The sequence below is a fragment of the Sapajus apella genome, unplaced genomic scaffold, assembly GCF_009761245.1.
Source record: "Sapajus apella isolate SASKATOON/1434 unplaced genomic scaffold, GSC_monkey_1.0 scaffold86, whole genome shotgun sequence".
Classification (NCBI taxonomy): domain Eukaryota; kingdom Metazoa; phylum Chordata; class Mammalia; order Primates; family Cebidae; genus Sapajus; species Sapajus apella.
The window spans coordinates 5,379,120-5,394,670 of record NW_022437026.1 but is presented as its reverse complement, the minus strand read 5'-3'; the positions used below and the strand labels follow the sequence as shown (position 1 = coordinate 5,394,670).

The 15,551-nt window shown below is 39.2% G+C and overlaps 1 pseudogene; it reads right to left on the bottom strand.

Moving 5' to 3' along the window:
- Positions 1 to 4,000: 4,000 nt before the first annotated feature.
- LOC116534131 lies at positions 4,001 to 6,007 on the bottom strand (annotated as a pseudogene).
- Between the last annotated feature and the right edge of the window lie 9,544 nt (positions 6,008 to 15,551).

Sequence of the window (15,551 nt, the reverse complement as noted above, 5' to 3'; positions counted from 1 at the left end):
AAAGCCTTAGTCATTTCATTAAAAGATACATTAACATTTCTTTTGAGACAGGGTCTTATACTGTCATGCAAACCAGGATATTTGTATTGACACAGTCAAGATACACAACATTTCTATCACCACCAGATTTCCTGAAGTTGCCTTCTTATAATTACAACTACTTTCCTGTCATTCCCTCACCCTTAATCTCTGGCAACCACTAATTTCATCTCCATTTCTATGATTCTGTCATTTCAAGAATGTTAAATAAAGCGACTCATACATATCTAACTTTCTGACACTGGCTTTTTCTTCTCAGCATAAGTCTCTGGAGAGTCATCCGTGCTGTGGAGTATATGAACAGCTCCTTCCTTTTTCCTGCCAAATAGTACTCCCTGCTATGAATATATCACAGCTTGCTTAACCATTCATCCATTAAATGGGTTGTTTCGAGTTTGGGACTATTGCAAATAAAGCTTCTATAAACATTCACGTACAAGTTTTTTGTGAGCATGTTTTCATTTCTCTGGGATAAATATCCAGAAATGCAATTGTTGGGTTGTGAGGCAATTTCATGTTTAAAATTTTAAAGAAATTGCCAAACTCTTCCAGAGTGGTAGTACTACTCTACATTCCCTCCACATTGTGTTAGTGATCTAGTTCCTCACCAGCATTTGACCCGTCACTATTTTTTCCCACATTATTTTAAATCAAACTTTCAGATCGTTCTAGATCTACAAAAAAGTTGCGAAGATAGTACAGACTTCTCATACACCCCCTCGCCCAGTTTCCCCTACTGTTAACATCTCTTCATTTTACAGAACCGTTGTCACACCTTGGGAGCCAGGACCGGCACACTTGTACTAACTAAGCTCTACAGTTTACTCACATTTTACTAGTTTGCTCCGTTGTCCTTTCTCTGACTCTGGGTACCACATTACTTTTCTTTGTCATGTCTCCTTAGCCTTTTCTTGTCTGCGAGAGTTTCTCAGACTTTCCTTGTTTGGGATGATCTTGACAGTTTTGAGGAATGCTGGCTGGGTACTGTGTAGAATATCCCTCAGTGTGGGTTTGTTTGATGTTTTTCTCATGGCAAGACAGGGGTTATTGATTTTGGGAGGATTATCACAAAGGGGCAGTGCCATTCCCAGCACAGGATATTAAAGGGACATACATGAAATTGACATGACTGATGATGTTGACCTTATCACCTGGGCAAGGGTGTTTGCCAGGTTTTTTTCCTATAACGTTAACCTTTTCCTCCCTTTCCACACTTTACGGTCCAAAGGCAAGTTACCAAGTGCTGACCAGTACACAAATGGTTAAGGGTTAAGCCCCCATCTCCTTGAGGGAGAAATATTTGCATAAATTATTTGGAATTCTCCTTTGTGGAAGATTTAACTATTTAAAAAAGTTAAGAGATGTATTTTTAGAGCAGCTTTATTTTTCCAGACAACTTGAACAGGGTGCAGAGTCCCCACAGACTTCCTCTCCTCTTTCCCTGCCACCCCAGCAGCTTCCACTAGTAACATATCCCATTAATGGAGTACATTTGTTACAACAGACAAAAGTTTATGTATTAGCTAAATTATTACAGTTTTCATTATTTTATTAACGAATTTGATACATTATTAACTAAATTATAATCTAGATATTTATATATTATTAACTGAAGTCTCTGGATCTTAACAAATGCATAATGTGTCATGCATCCCCCACATAATATCAAAATATGTACACATCATCCAAATACACTCTGTGAAATAGTTTCACTGCCCTAAAAATCCTGTCCTGTGCCTATTCATCCCTCCATCTCCCTCCCCTTCAGCAACTACTATCTTTACTGTGTCTATAATTTCACCTTTTCTAGAACGTTATATAGTTAGAATCATATGGCATATGATTTTTTTAGATTGATTATTTTTCATATAGCCATAGCTTTTAAGGTTCCTTTATATCTTTTCATGGCTTGATAGTTCATTTCTTTTCACCCTGAATAATACTTCATTGAATCCATGTATCACAGTTGTTTATCTATTTATCTACTGAAGGATATTTTGGTTGCTTCCAGGTTATGGCAAGCAAGTATAAATCCTCTATCAACATTTGTGTGCAGATTTTTCGTGTGGATATGTTTTCAACTACTTGGGTAAATACCAAGGAGTGCAACTTCTGGGTCTACAATAAGATCGAACATTCAGGTGAGGGATCAAATCCTACACATTGAGTACAGTGTACCCTACTCAGGTGATGAGTGTACCGAGATCTCAGAAATCACCACTAAAGTATCTATCCATGTAACCAAACACCGCCTGTTCCCCCAAAAACTATTTTAAAAGAACAGACATTCTTCCAAGTGGCTATATCATTTTGCATTCCCACCATCAATGAACGTTGCTATGGTTCTACCTCCTCTTCACCATTTGGTGTGCCAGTATTATAAATTTTTGCTATTATTCTGATGGAGATAATGTTCAATACCTAATAATATGTGATGTTAAGCATATTTTCACATGCTTATATTTGTAATCTGTGTATCTCCTTTGGTGAAATGTCTGTTCAGACCTTTTGCTCACTGTTTAATTGGACTGCTTGTCTTATTGTTGATTTTTAAGAGTTCTTTGTATATTTTGTGTACAAATTCTTTAGCCGACATATGTTTTGCAAAGATTTTCTCCCAGTCTGCGGCTTGTCTTTTCATTCTCTTAACAGTATCTTTCACGGAGCAGAAGCTTTCATTTTAATGAAATCTAAGTTATTACATTTTTCTTTCATAGATTGTACTTTCAGTGTTTTGTCTAAAAAGTCATCACCAAACCCAAGATCATCTAGATTTTCTCCTATATAATCTTCTAAAAGTTTTACAGTTTAGCTTCATGATCCACTAGGATCATGATCCACTATGAATTAATTTTTTTGAAAAGGGTAAGTTCTGCATCTTTTTTTTTTTTTTTTTTTTGGTATGCTCGGTTATTCTTAGCAACGTTTGTTGGAAATACTATCCTTTCTCCATTGGATTGCTTTTGGTCATTTGTCAAAGATCATTTGACTATATTTTCATGGGTCTACCTCTGGGCTCTCTACCCTGTTCTACTGACTTATTTGTCTATTCTTTCATCAGTACCACACAGTCTTGATTACTGTAGCTTTATAGCAAGTCTTGAAGTTGGTTAGTGTCAGTTCTCCAACTCTGTGCTTAACCTACTTCAACACTCTATCAGTTGTCCTGGGTCTTTCACTTTCCCATATATACTTTATAATCAGTTTGTTAATATCCACACAATAACTTGCTGGGATTTTTAACTGTGATTGCATTGAACTGTCAGATTATTTGGAAAGAATTGACATGTTAACCATATTAAGTCTTCCTGTTCATGAATGTAGACTTTCTCTTCACTTACTTACATTGTTGATTTCTTTCATCATAATTTTATCGTTTTTCTCATATTTCCTTGCACATGTTTTGTTAGATTTATGCCTAAGTATTTTATTTTGCAGGGTGCTGATGTAAATGGTGATACATTTTTAATTACAAATTTCAACTGTTCACTACTGGTATATAGAAAAGCAGTTGACTTGTATATTAACCTTGTATCCTGCAACCTCGTATAATCACTTATTAGATCAAGTTTTTGTGTCTGTGAATTTTTTGAATTTTCTATATAGACAATCATATCATCTGCAAAGAAAGTTTTCTTTCTTCCTTCTCAATTTATACACCTTTTGTTTCCTTTTCATCTCTTAATGTTCTAGCTAGGACTTCCAGTATGACGATAAATAGGAGTGGTAAGAAGGATCATTCTTGCATTATTAATTCAATTATTTTTATGGTGCCAATTTTAAATAGTTTTATTTAAGCATTCCATTTTCCACTTACAATACAGTGTTTATAAAGTGCAATGTTATTTCCTTACCCCGTGTACGTGTTCCATATTCAAGTATTGAGAATGCCCAGTAACTTACTATAACAGCGGAACCTTTTAGATCCTTCAATGTTTTAAGTAGGCGGAACAATGCTACACTAAACTTGGGTTGGGTTAATCAACCTCTTCAATGGTGGGCCCTGAGGAAGTACCACCAGAGGGAGGAGCTCCACCACCAGGGAATCCCCCAGGCATTCCTCCTGGCATGCCTCCTGCACTTTGGTACAGCTTGGTGATGATGGGGTTTCAGGTTTTCTCTAGGTCTTTCTGCTGATGTTCACATTCTTCCTTCTCGGTGGTCTGATTCTTATCAAGCAGTTGATAATTTCATTACACTTGTCCAGAATCTTCTGTTTGTCCTCATCATTAATATTGCCTTGAGGTTTCTCATCTTCCACAGTTGCTTTCATGTTGAATGCATAGGACTCAAGTGAGTTCTCGGATGACACTTTGTCCCTCTGCTTCTTATCTTCCACTTTGTACTTCTCAGCTTCCTGGACAATACGGTCACTGTCCTCCTTGCTCAAATGGCCCTTGTCATTAGTGCTAGTGATCTTGTTCTCTTTTCCAGTACTCTTGTCCACAGCAGAGACATTGAGGATGCCATTGGCATCAATATCAAAAGTGACTTCAATCTGAGGAACATGTGCAGGAAGTACGCCTGTGAATTCAAACTTGTGAAGCAGGCTGTTATCCTTGGTCGTGGCATGCTCATGTTCAGAACCTGAATAAGCACACCAGGCTGGTTGTCAGACTAGGTAGTGAAGGTCTGTGTCTTCTTGGTAGAAGTGGTAGTATTACACTTGATGAGGATGGTCATAACTACACCAGCAGTTTCAGTACCAAGGGAAAGAGGAGGGACATCCAAGAGCAGCAAATATTGAACATTTTCAGACTTATCTCCAGAAAGAATGGCTGCCTGGGCAGCTGCACCATAAGCAACTGCTTCTTCAGGGTTGATGCTCTTATTCAGTTCTTTTCTATTGAGGATGTCTTGGAGAAGCTCCTGAATCTTGGGGACATGAGTAGAACCACCAACCAGGACGATATCATGAATCAGTCACTTGTCTAGCTTGGCATCTTAAAGGGCTTTCTTTATGGGGTCCAGGGTGTCATGGAACAGGTCAGCATTCAGTTCTTCAAATCGGGCATGGGTAATGGAGGAGTCAGGTCAATTCCTTCGTAGAGAGAATCTATCTCAATACTGGCCTGGGTGCTTAGGCCAGTATTGAGAGTACGCTTAGCACATTCACAAGCTGTATGTAGGTGTCTTATAGTTCTCTTGTTCTCACTGATGTCCTTCTTATGCTTGTGCTTGAACTCAGCAATAAAATGGCTAACCATTCAGTTGACAAAATCTTCTCCACCCAAGCGGGTGTCTCCAGCTGTAGATTCCACCTCGAAGATTCCATCCTCAGTAGTGAGGACTGACACATCAAAAGCGCCACCTCCCAGGTCAAAGATCAGCATGTTTCTTTCTGCCCCAACCTTTTTGTGTAAGCCATAAGCAATAGCAGCAGCAGTTGGCTCATTAATAATTCTAAGTACAATGAGACCAGCAAGTGTTCCAGCTCTTTGGTAGCCTGATGCTGAGAGTCATTAAAGTAAGCTGGCGCTGTGACCACGGCATTGGTAGACTTCTGCAATTTCCTTCATCTTTGTCAGAACCATACAGGATATCTCCTCCGGATGGAAGCTTTTAGTCTCTCCCTTGTATTCTACTTGGACCTTGGGCCTGCCAGCATCATCCACCACCATGAAGGGCCAATGCTTCATATCAGACTGAAGAACAGCATCATCAACTTCGTCCAATCAGATGTTTGGCATCAAAAACCTTGCTGGTGGGTTTCACTGCAACTTGATTCTTTGCGGCATCACCAATCAATTGTTCAGCATTTGTAAAGGCAACATAGCCTGGAGTGGTTTGGTTTCCCTGATCATTGGCAATTATCTCTAATTTTCCATGCTGGAAAACATGTATACAAGAGTAGGTGGTGCCAAGATGAATATCAACTGCAGGTCCCTTCGATATGGTTGCTGACGTGTAGGCCTGGCTCCGACAACCAAGAAACACACAGGAACCCCGACAGCTGCAGGCGAGTTCAATGAGCTAGTTCAAATATTTTTATTTCAGTTATTCTGATAAGCATGATTTTTTTTGCATGGTTTCTTATGATTTTTTTTCCATTTCCCTAATGACGAATGATATCGAAGATTTTTTTCATGTACTTATTTGCTATTTGTATATTCTCTTTAATGAAATTTTTTTCATGTCTTTTGCTTCTTTTCTTTTTTTTTTTTTTTCGAGACGGAGTTTTGCTCTTGTTACCCAGGCTGGAGTGCAATGGCGCGATCTCGCCTCACCGCAACCTCCGCCTCCTGGGTTCAGGCAATTCTCCTGCCTCAGCCTCCTGAGTAGCTGGGATTACAGGTACACGCCACCATGCCCAGCTGATTTTTTGTATTTTTAGTAGAGACGGGGTTTCACCATGTTGACCAGGATGGTCTTGATCTCTTGACCTCGTGATCCACCCGCCTCGGCCTCCCAAAGTTCTGGGATTACAGGTGTGAGCCACTGCGCCTGGCCTGTCTTTTGCTTATTTTCTAATTGGATTGACTTTTTTTCCTGTTGCGTTTGGAGAGTTCCTTATATAATCCAGATATAAGTATTTTATCAGATATGTGGCGTGTAAATATTTTCCCTGTCTGTAGCTTGACTTTTCATCCTCTTAACGGAGCCTTTTGCAGAGTAAAAAGCTTTTGGTGTCAAGTCTAGGATCTCTTTGCTTATGCCTAAATCCTGATGGTTTCCTTCTAACAATTTTATAGCTTTACATTTACATTTAAATCTTCACCCATTTTAAGTTAGTTTTTGCGTAACATATGAGACGAGGTTCAAAATATTCTTTTGTATTTTGTTTGCCTGTGGATGTCTAATTGCTTCAAGACCATTTATATAAAAGACAATTTTTCCTCCATTGAATTCCTTTGGCACCTTTGTCAAGAAGCATCTGGGGTCATTTGTGTGGAGCTATTTCTAGGTTCATTCTGTTTCATTGGTCTGTATGTCTTCTCTTCTACCACACAATCTTGTTTTATTGCAGTGTTAAAGTAAGTCTTGACATCATGTAGACTAATTTCTCCCAATTTATCTTTCTCTTTAAAAATTATTTTGGCAATTCTAGCTCCTCTGCCTTAAAGTATAAAATTTAGAATACTCTGGTGTATATCTACCAAAAAACTTGCTGGGATTTTTAATAAGAATTGTGTTGTATTTGTATATCAATTTAGGGAGAATTGACATATTTATTATGTTAAATCTTTTTTGTTTAAAATTTAGAGACAGGGTCTTACTCTGTTGCCCAGGCTGGAATGCAGCAATGCAATCATAGCTCACTGCAGCTTCAACCTCTTGGGCTTAAGCGATCCTCCCACCTAGTGCTACAAGTGCATAAGACAGGGTCTCACTGTTGCCTCGGCTGGTCGCCAACTCCTGCTGGTCTCAAGCAATTCCCCAATGTTGGTCTCCCAAAGGGCTAGGATACAGGAGTGAGCCACCATACCCGTCAGTTAAATCTTTCAATATATAAACGCTTATATAGATCTGATTGATTACTTTCATCAGCATTGTGTAGCTTTTGGTGTATAAATCCTATACATGCATTGTTAGACAAGCACTTTTTTGAACAACTGTACATGGTATTCTAATTACTTTTACTGTCCACATACTTGGTGCCAGAATATGGGAATACAATCAATTGACTTTTGTATGTTTACCTCATATCCTTCAAACTTGCTAAACTTATTAGATCTCGCAGTTTTTTGAAGATTCCTTGGAATTTTCTTCATAGAGAATCATGTCATCTGCAATATAGTTTTCTTGTTTCTAATCTATATGCTTTCCCCCGCCCCCGCCTTTTTGCCTTTTTGCCCTGGGGCTAGAACTTCCAGCACTATGTTGAAGTGTGTTGAAAACGGACATCCTAGTCAGGGTCCCAAACTTAGAGGGGAAACATTTGATCTTTTACCTTTAAGTATAATGTTAGCTATAGATTTTTGTAGATATTCATCAAGTTGAGGAAGTTCCTCTCTATTCCTGTTTTTTTTTTTCTTCTGAGAGTTTTTAATGATAAATGGATGATGAATTTTGTCAAATGCTTTTGTTTGCATTGGTTGATATGCTCATGTAATTTTTCTTTTTTAGCTTGTTAATATTAATTACATTGAGAGATTTTAACATATTGAGCCAGTCTTGCTTCCCTGAAATAAATCCCATTGGCATGGTGTATAATTCTTTTTACACAATGCCAAATTCTATTTGCTAATATTTTATCGATGATTTTTTGTGTCTATATTTATGAGATTTATTGGTCTGTAGCTTCCTTTTCTTTCTTTTCTTCCCTGCCTCCCTTCCTTCCCCCCACCGCCTTTCCTTCCTTCTTTCCTTTTCTGTAGTGTCTGTTTCTGGATTTAGTATCAGCGTAACATTAGCTCCAAAAAATTTGCCAAACTCTTCCTCTTCAATTTTCTGCAACAGATTGTATAGAATCAACATTAATTCTTCTCTAAAAGTCAGTAGAGTTATCCAGTGAAACACATCTAGAATGTAGATTTGTTTTTTTGATAGTTTTAAAATTGTTAGTTTAATTTTATAAATGGTTGTAGAGTTATTCTGATGATCTATTTCACTTTGGGTGAATGTGATAGTCTGTTTTTTGAGGAATTGGTCCATCTCATGTAAGTTGTTAAATGTATAAGTGTAGAGTTTTTTGTAGTGTTCGTTTATCATCATTTAGAAATCTTCAGGGTCTGTAGTGATATCTCCTGTTTCATTCCTGATATTGGTCATTTGTGTCTTTTCTCTTTTTTTTCTTTGTCAGTCTTGCTGGAGGTATGCCAATTTTATTGATCTCCCCAAACAACCAGCTCTTGGTTTCAGATTTTTATCTACTGCTTTTCTGTTTTTAAATTTTACTGATTTCTGTTTCTATTTTTAGTATTTATTTTCTTCTGCTTGCCCTTGGGTTTATTTTGCCCTTTATTTTCCAGGTTCTTGAGATGGGATATTTGGTTTTTTGATTTGACACTTTTTCTCTTTTCTAATATATGTATTTGTGGCTACGTATTTTCCTTTCAGCACTGCCTAGCTGTGTTCCATAACATTTGATATGCAATACTTTCATTTTTTTTTCAGTTCAATGTATTTTTGGATTTCCCTTGAGACTTCTTCTCTTCCCATGGATTATTTTAAAGTGTTTTTATATTTTTCTGTTATCTTTCTGTTATTTATTTCTGTCTGATTCCACTGTGGTTGGAAAACACACTACGTTATTCCAATTCTTTTAAATTGGTTGAGGTTTGTTTTATGAACCAAGATGTTGTCTATATTGGTACTTGTTATTTTTTGTAAAGTCATATCAGAATGTGTAATATTTTGTATTTTTAATTAATTACATACTAAAAATAACTGCCATTGTAACCTAATACAGAACAATTTCAACAACTAAAAGATGATAGTTACAGCAGCTTAAAAATATTACATTTTTGTTGAAGAAAATTTTGATAGGCAAAGTAAAATAGAAGTCTAATTTTAAAAAGAAAAGAAAACAATTTAAGAATTCCAACTATACAGAAGAATTTGGGCTGGGTATGGTGACTCACACCTATAATCCCAGCACTTTGGGAGGCTGAGATGTACAGATCACTTGAGCCCAGGAGTTTGAAACCAGGCTAGACACATGGTGAAACTTCATCTCTACTAAAAATACGAAAATTAGCTACGCATGGCGGTGCGCACCTGTAGTCTCAGCTACTCAGGAGGCTGAGATGGGAGGATCACCTAAGCTCAGAAAGGTTGAGGCCGCAGTGAGCCATAATCATGTCACTGCACTCCAGCCTGGGTGACAGAGCAAGATTTTGTCTCAAAAAACAACAACAAAAATCCAGAAGAATATGTTTTGTTTATAATTTTTTAATGTGTAATATTGTGTATCAAATATTTATGGCAACTATTTACCATTGGATATATGATGTAAACGTGTGACTGAATAATTTTATTTTAAAATTTTAATGTTTATGATAATCCAAAAGATATGTCTATTTTAACTACATAGTTAAACTTTTGGATGTTGACTTACAAATAATAAATGAGGGAACACATGATTTGTCATATTTTGGTGGGAGGGCGTCAAGGCAGCACCACCATGGTAGTGGACCCAAAGCCAAGATCAGAAAGGAGGTGAAGATTAAGGCGGCTATGAAGTTATGATTGAGATGGTCTACCTCTGTTGGTATTTCTTCATTCATTCACCTACTCAACCACTTGTATTTATTAAGTACCATTTATTATCACGTGCCACTTTCTTTGCTAAGGACTAGGAATATACAGGTGACTAATTCAAGGTCCCAGCCCTCAAGGAGAGCATCTCTTGCCCAGAAACCATGAGGAACATCACCATTTTGTGGATCACCTGGGTCTCTTCCTGCCGTGTGGTCTTGATTGCTGTAATAGGTTGGTGGATGAGGATGTGTGGAGGTGTCATTCTTTAGACCTAGACCAATGGTCTGTATGGCCCCACCCTGCACCTCACCTTCTATAGTTACTCTCTATTCCATAGCACACTGCCGTCTGTGTGAATTTGTTCACACAGTAACAAGAATAACAGGGCACAAGCCATACTAACTTAAGCAAATTACAGGCAACCAGTTTTGGCACAGAAGTTTGGCTGGATCTGCCTTACCACAAAAGAAGTCTGGCTTCTGAGCTCGGAACTTCTTCACCTCAGGCGAGCCAGACTTCTCCCTGCGGCAGCCACTGGTTCTTGAGGAAGAAAGATGTACAGTGTGGTAGAGGGGGAGGGGCTTGGTGTGAACCAGGTGAACCAAGTGAACTAGGTCCTGGTCCCAGCTGTAGCCCTATGTCATTTTTATTTTATTTATTTACTTTTGAGACAGGGTCTCGCTCTGTCACCCAGGCTGGAGTGCAGTGGCAGGATCGTAGCTCACTGCAGCCTTGACCTCCTTGGCTCAAGCCTTCTAACTGCCTCAGCCTCCTGAGCAGCTGGGATTATAGGTGTGAGCCACCATGCCCAGTCCTATGTCACTTTAAATGAGACTTCCCTGTTCTAAGCCCCAGTATCTTCATCTGCAAAAGAAAGGGGGTAGGATAGATTATTTATAAGAGAACTTCCTGCTGAGGACTCTAGCTGCTAAGTCCCTTCTGGCTGAGTTCCACAGTTAATTCTCAAGTCCCAAGCACTCTTTGTGTTTTGCTAGGGTTTCTCACTCTGAATCAAGTTCCTTGCATACAGCCTCTCTAACTGGTCTCTTCCTCAGTCCAGGTTCTGCCAACTTACTGTCTCCTCCAGCTCTCTTCTTCTGGGAGTAGCAGCATTTCTCTAGGCTCTCTACCCCACGACTTCTCAAGCTACCTCCCTCAGCAGGCAGGGTCTGCACCAGTCTCTTTCTTGATTGCTTCGTGCTTCCTGTCTCTGAGACGCCACCTCTCTGGTGGGAGTATGCCAAGTAAGCCAGGTCCTTTTAATTTCTAAATAATTAGCTCATGAATGTGGACCACACGTACAGGATACCATTTAACGGAAAACTTGCCAACACTTATAAATGGGTGACAGCTCTTCTACCACATCTTAGATGAGACTCTTCTCTCCTAAGCAAAGAAGGCTTTAGGCAAAGGCTGCAGTCCCATTAAAGCTGCAAAACTGAGGTTTTCAAATGTAACTCAGAGCAGCCTTCAAGAACCGGGCATCTAAGAGAATATGGTAGACAATTTAGATAATCTAAGATAATGTGGAATTTAAATGTTCTATATGTTGTCTCTATGAGCCATCAGAATACCTGGAAACCAATCTTAACATATTAATGTTTCTCTCCACTAACACTGGGACAACCAGGTAGTATGTGCCTCCTGAATGATGCAATAGGAAGTACTCTGTACCGTCTATTCTTGCTAAAAAATGAACCTCATCAAGCCTGTAGATCTATACCTTTGCAGGAAATACAGGAGATAGAAGAACAAGTTAAATACCACCATGGGGCAGCAATCCAACCAAACCCAGAATGTGGCATATTCTACAGGATGATGGACACCATTTCTTTGGCAATCAGTGACACAGAAAAGGGGAAAAAAAAAACAGATAAAATTTTAAATTAAAAGGCTTAGGAAACATAACCAAATACAATATGTGAATTTGTTGGACCCTTATTTGAAAAAGCTAAATATAAACCGGCAGTTTTTAAAGACACTAGGAGAAATTTGAATTGAACTGGGTATTAGGTGATAAGAAATTATTCGTGTTAGGTATTTGGTTTTGTAGTTATATAAGAAGCCCCTCCTTCCTACCTCCCTTTTCCGCTCTTTTTAGAGCTACATATGGAAGTATTTAGGAGCAAAATGACACACAATGTCAGGAATTTTCTTTTAAGTACTGTGGAAAAAAAAGAAAAGGAGAAATGGACAGATGCATGTTGGTAATTGCCAGACCTGGGGGATGGGGGTTCATTTCCTATTCCTATAACTTTTCTGAATGTTTGAAAACTTTCATTATAAAAAGCTTTTAAAAGAAGGTCTGGGAAATACCAGTGTTTTGGTGTCAAAATGATACGTGACTCTTTACAAAGCCCAGACTTACATCTCGGAGCTGAGTGTTACGATAAAGCATATAAGCTGTGGAGTCAGACGGGATGGAGTTGCAATCCTTGCTTTGCTGTTTACTAGCTAGATGGTCTGGGATGAAACCTCTCTGAACCTCACTGTCTTATGTGGTTGGTATGGGATTAATATGTGTAAAATGCCCAGCAAAATAGAGATTTGTCAAATCACTTAAATGGAAGCTACTGTCATTATTAGCCTTAAACCCCAAAGTTTCAGAGAAATCACTTTGTCAGGCCATGTGTCCTAGGTTAGGTTCAGAAAATAGAAACTCAGAGAAGTAAGAATCAGGACAAGATGTGAAACAAATGGCCCACGTTCTCAGAGCTGTGTAAGACTCTGAAGTCCCCAAGGATAAAGCTGGGACTCTGTGCAGAGACAGCCTCATTAACCTCAACTGCCTATGCCAGGTAGGGAGGGGCCGTAGGCCTTGGGCAGAGAAGTCACCCAGTCAAGGGCCTTGTGGGGTGGGAGGGTAGGGGCCCCAGAAGGAGGACTTAAGCTTCCTGCCTCTCAGCTTGGTCTGCATCCGCCAGGAGGCTTTGTTACTAGGAAGAATCTAAATATATAGCGTGTGGTTGCAATGTTTCCTTCTGACAGCACACTGAGCATTTTCTCTCATGGAGCTCAGATTCCCCGAACTGGAAAGTGAAATGTTTGCAGACTCCCAAGGGACCCAAGAGCCCCGGATTCATTTTTCCCTGGAGAAAGCATGTTTGCTGGAAATTAGAGAAGGTAAATTGGAGAGGCCTAGAGCAGAAAGAGACTTGCAGGGGTCATTTAGTCCATCCTCCGGCCTCCTGGCAGGAGTGAAACTAACCCTTTCCAGATGGCAACTGTCCCCCTGTCTGCTAAAGACCTCCAGGGGAAACCCTTGAAGCCTGACTCAGCAGCTCATACCAGAGGAGACTGTGCTCACGGACTTTAGGTCTAATTTTGGCCCAGCCACTGACCCGCTGTGGTGCTTGAACAAGTTATTTATCCTGGCCCATTTTCCAATCTATACAATGAGGAAGGATGATACCTGCCTTGCTGTTCTGAGGTTAAAGCATAACACAAAACAGAAAAGAGTTTTGTCCCAAAGAAGGGGCCGTGTATAAAAGGCCAGACAGCATTCTCCCATCAGCTCATTGAAGAGGTTTAAGATTTTTTTAAACCTTTTACTCATTGAAACAACGGCCTATTCTCACTGTGCCTTCTTTCCTTATAGACTACAGCGGGAAGTGGCAATCTATCCCAAGAGAGAAAATCCCCACTAGTTTCACAAAAATGTGTTGGTATCATTCACTCAGAACAAATCAAGGCTTCTGACAGCAATGAAGGAATACACAGAGGTAACAACACCATGTTACAGAATAACTTAGCAGTAATGTGCTTGAGCCAGGTTTACCATTCATGTTATGTCAGCAGAGCTAAGGAAGACAACTGAGTGGACGTCTGAAGCCAAGGCATTAAGACCCAGAGAGGTTTAATCACTTGCTCCAGGCAGCACAGCAATTAAGGGGTGGAAGAGGACTTGAACCAGTGTGCTTTTTATTTACTGAGTTCCTGCTCTCTGCTTAGCAGTTGTTAGTGGAGATGGTTATGAAAAAGAATGGCCAGGCCTCAGGAAGCTAAGATGCTAACAGAGAAGACAGACAACCAACAGCCAGAAGCAACTGTAGGGAGGGTTTTAAAGGAGAATGCCAGGGGACCATGACAGCATCTCAGGGGCAAGCATGGCCCAGACAACCTCTTTATTCCTCAGCCAACAGGGGAAGCCAGTTAGTAAAACAAAGTCAGTGCAGCCTTTCCGGTGGGTACCTTGCACATGGTCCTTAACCCTAACCGCACCTGGGCTCCCGTCATCTCTTCTACAATTATTTGACTCTGGTACTTTTTTTAAAAGATATTTTTTTTTTAAGAGCACTTTTAGGTTCGTGGCAAAATTAGTATCTTTTTAACATTTTTTAAGTTGAACTGAAATTTACATCACATAAAATTAGCCATTTTAAAGTGAACAATTCAGTGGCATTTAGTACGTTCACAGGTTGTACAATTCCACCTTTACCTAGTTCCAAAATATGTTCAGCACCCCAAAATAAAACCCATGAAGCAGTTACTCCCCATTCCTCCCTGTTCTGAGCTCTTGCCAAACACCAGTCTCCTTCCTGTTTCTATGGAATTGCATATTCTGGATTTTTCATACAAATGGAATCACGTAGTATGTGACCTCATGTGTCTGGTTTCTTTCACTTGGCATAACATTTTCATACATGTAGCATGGATAACACTTCACTCCTTTTTACGGCTGAATAATAACTCTGACATTTTTATAAAGGTTAACAAGTGGGTGTTCTAGAAAGATCAGTGCACTTAATATAGAGAAACCTGACTCTACCAAATGCAAGTTAATTACTCTGAACCTCAGTTTTCTAGCCCATACATTAGGTAGTGATAATATTAATCCAATTCACCTCAAAGAAAGTTTAAGAGATAACAGGAGATGTAATTACAAATCATAATACATTCAAAAAATATAACTATTTGAAACTACTAACAATAACTATTAATAAATGTTTATGTATATATCTTTTTTCTACAACAATGTTTTAAGTTCCTTGGAGGCAGTTACTATGTCATACCCATTTCTAACTTCATGACACTTTGAATCATGTCTGTCACTTACCAGCTATACAATACATGCCCCTTAGATAGATAACTACTTAAATAAGTGAATGACTGAATGAATGAAGTGTTACCTGACCTGTGAGGAAAGTGCCTTCTTCCAGGTCACTCAGTCAATATTCACTGAACGACTGGAGTGGTAGAAAAGAAGCAGTAACATCTGGCCTGGAATTATAGGTCTCTGCCTTCCCTCTCCCCAGCTGTGCAGCACTAGGCCCAGCCTTGCAGTATGGCCTGAAAGAGATAACTATGAAAAACGGAAATTGCACTATTGCTTTTTTCAGACTTTCAGTCTGAAAACAATGTCCTAGGCA